The sequence below is a fragment of the Silene latifolia genome, chromosome Y, assembly GCF_048544455.1.
Source record: "Silene latifolia isolate original U9 population chromosome Y, ASM4854445v1, whole genome shotgun sequence".
NCBI lineage: Eukaryota > Viridiplantae > Streptophyta > Magnoliopsida > Caryophyllales > Caryophyllaceae > Silene > Silene latifolia.
In genome coordinates this window covers 163399299-163402607 of record NC_133538.1, presented here as the reverse complement: position 1 = coordinate 163402607, position 3309 = coordinate 163399299, and the positions used below count along the sequence as shown (strand labels likewise).

Sequence of the window (3309 nt, the reverse complement as noted above, 5' to 3'; positions counted from 1 at the left end):
CGACCAACTTTCGATTATTGTATTTGCTTCCGTAACATTAAAATTTTCCACCCCTCCTCCGGTGGCGGCATTCACAAGTCTTCCATCAAGTTAGCCCAAGCCATCACAAAAGTGCAAAAGAAGGTCATCTCCACTCAACCCATGGTAAGGGCATTGAGCAACAAGTCTTTTAAACCTTTCCCCAATGTTCATATAAGTTTTCATCACTTTCTTGCTCAATCGTGGTGATTAGCTTCTTTGCATGATTATGCCTTGACTCTCGTAGTACTTGCCAAGGAAATATTTCTTCATGTCCTTCAAAGTTGAAACGGAGTTTGCCGGAAGACGAAATAGCCATTCTTTCGCCACGTCGTGTAAGGAAAAAGTAAAAGCTCTTAGTTTGAATCGATGTTCCGTTGCCCCATTTGGAATGGCTCCTTGGCATATCATGTGGAACTCATAAAGATGTCGGTTGGAATTATTTCCCGCTTGTGTAACACCCCCATTTATTTAGGAGCCTTTAGCTAGACATACCCAAATAAATAGGACTGTTACCATCTCGGTTTCCCGAGGTAGTGAATAACAAAGTCCAACTCACCAAAGTACTTTAAATTAAAACTTTAATGATTACATGTTTATTACAACTTAATCAACTACAACTTAATATAAAAATAAATACAACTCGCAGCGGAAATTAAATAAGTGATATAACTACATTTGTGATCTAGACTCCTGCAGGTCCGAAAGCTCACACGCCCAAGCTCCCCATATCCAGCTAACTCAAAACCTGCTATTTAAATCTGCTCCCCATTTAACCGAAAATATTAAATGGTTCACCACAGGATGCCATCAATTAAAGCAGGCATCAATTTTATTTTGACACAGAAGCAAACACGTCAACCAATGGTTGAGTAGGATAAAATATATTAAAACAACCAATCTCTCACAACTGACAATATTCCAATCTCAACTGTTCACATGTCACATCTCGACATCAACTATCCACGTTATCCACCAGAGACTAAGCCTGGGGCCTTCCAAATATTCACACACGTTATCCACCAGAGACTAAGCCTGGGGCAGTCCAATCACCACTCACGTTATCCACCAGAGACTAAGCCTGGGGCAGTCCAATTCTCATAAACCATTCTCGTAATTAAACACGACAATCATGTATATAAACCATCCAATTAAATAACATCACAAATTAAATTGTCAATCAACCATATATCATAACCATATGATAAATAACACCAATTACACAATCAGTTGAGTAGATTATCCTACCTGGCAAGCAAGCACTCCAATTACGCAATCCAAATAAATAAAGCAAATCCAATCCGATTATAATTCTTCACAATTTCCGTCACCTATATAATAATACAATTACAACAATTATAATTACTAACTTTATTTATTTATTTATTCCTTTTATTTAATTATTCAAATTAATTATTTACTATAATTATTAAAGGTTTATGATAACTAAAAACCCGATTCAATTACGAACCCGACTCACCCGAACTAATTAAACAATTAAAACCCGTCACAACACAAACACACACCACCCTAACACGGTTTATAAACCGTGGCCAACACCCCTCTTAAAATCCACTAAACCCGACACCACAAGCCACCACAGCCACCACTCAAGCCCGACACCAGCAGCCTGCAGCACCCCGACCCCCGACAACCACCAACCTCCAGCTCCACCACCACCAGCTACCCAACACGCACGCCCTAATCCCCACGACACCAACAACACCCACCTGCCACCCCTATAAAACACGCCCATAACCACCACCTAACACCACCTTCACCGCCACCTACAACCACCAATCAACTCCCCTATCCTCCCTCGACAAGAATCACCCAAAAAACCCCTAATCCAGACCACCAACGACCCCCAAAATCCCCCCGAAAACCACCTGCCAATCACACGACCTCCTCCCCTGTTTTCCGTCACCACCGCACAAACCACCATCCCTGACCACCCCAACACCACTAATACGACCGCCCCCTGCCGACAATACCAACCACCCAAACCCCAGGTCAAGCCGTGTCCAATTAGTGGGTCAAATAACCGTCCCAATCACCCACAACCAACCCGTATAACCCCTCCTGACCAGCCACCTTTAGCCGCCCTAAACACCACCCTAGCAAGGTCCACGTTGGTCAAATAAGGTCAGGTCAGAATCTCGGCAGTGCAAGGTTGCTCTAGGTCCAAATTTCGAGTCCTACGGTGGTCTATATAAGTCATACTATCGATCTAAAGATGCTTGCATGAAAAGAATATAAATCGATTTAAGATGAATAATTACCTCGAGTAGATTAATTGTTTTATGTTAATTCCTTCTTCTTCCGTCTCCTAAGGCTCCTTCTTTTAATTTATGAATTATTTCTCAGATTTAAGGTGGTATTTATAGTGTAAGATTTAGAGAATACGAGGCCAACTAGGAAACCATGTAACTTTCCTTATTCTAATTAGTAGTAGGAATTGTCATTATAATTATATCATTATTATTTATCATATACTATTAATCCTATCACAACTATGATTTCCTCATATAATATTTACTAATTTATTATTGCCATAACTTTATTATTTATTATTATAATCATAATTACCTTGATATATTATTATTAATTCCCGATATAAATTCCGATTACACTAATACCAATTAAATAAGTTCGGCCCATATAATAATACCACATAGTCCAACACTCGATTACCAACTAAGCCCAAAGCATAAATATTAGCCGAACCCAATTCATGACTTGAATTATTAATTTATTATTTAATTAACGTCTCACTTGTATTTATTATTAGAAATGTCATTTAATCAATCATTAAATTACATAAATTATTCTTATAAATTATTATTAAAATACGGAGTATTACAGTCTTCCCCCCTTAAAATGAACTTCGTCCCGAAGTTCGCCCATAACTACTACAAGAACACTTATAAAATTTCTCATAACGACTACCATCCAACACAATTATCCATTATGATTATCACCCGTATCAATCATATCACAAGGTATACAAATAATAACTCAAAATATTTGTACTATTACATTCCTTCCCCCTAAAAATAAACTTCGTCCTCGAAGTTCGGGATTCTAAACAACGGGATTAAACAAACCATTTACTGTAATATCCCAAAACATATAATACACATTATTGCAGCAGAAGATAACTATTAATTCCAACATAATATTGATTTATGATATAATAAAAGTTATTAAATGGAAATTAAATAACTACAACCTGAAATTAATTTAGATTTATTGCTTGCATGTTCATTTCATACTAATAATATCTAACTT

General features: G+C 37.5%; 1 long non-coding RNA gene across 1 annotated transcript; it reads right to left on the bottom strand.

Annotated features, from left to right (window-relative positions):
• Positions 1-587: 587 nt before the first annotated feature.
• LOC141627273 (uncharacterized) lies at positions 588-2359 on the bottom strand. Its single transcript, XR_012536840.1, has 3 exons — positions 2301-2359; positions 1267-1349; positions 588-779 (listed from the first exon to the last, which is right to left on the bottom strand). It is a non-coding gene; the product is annotated as an uncharacterized LOC141627273 (long non-coding RNA).
• Positions 2360-3309: the final 950 nt, after the last annotated feature.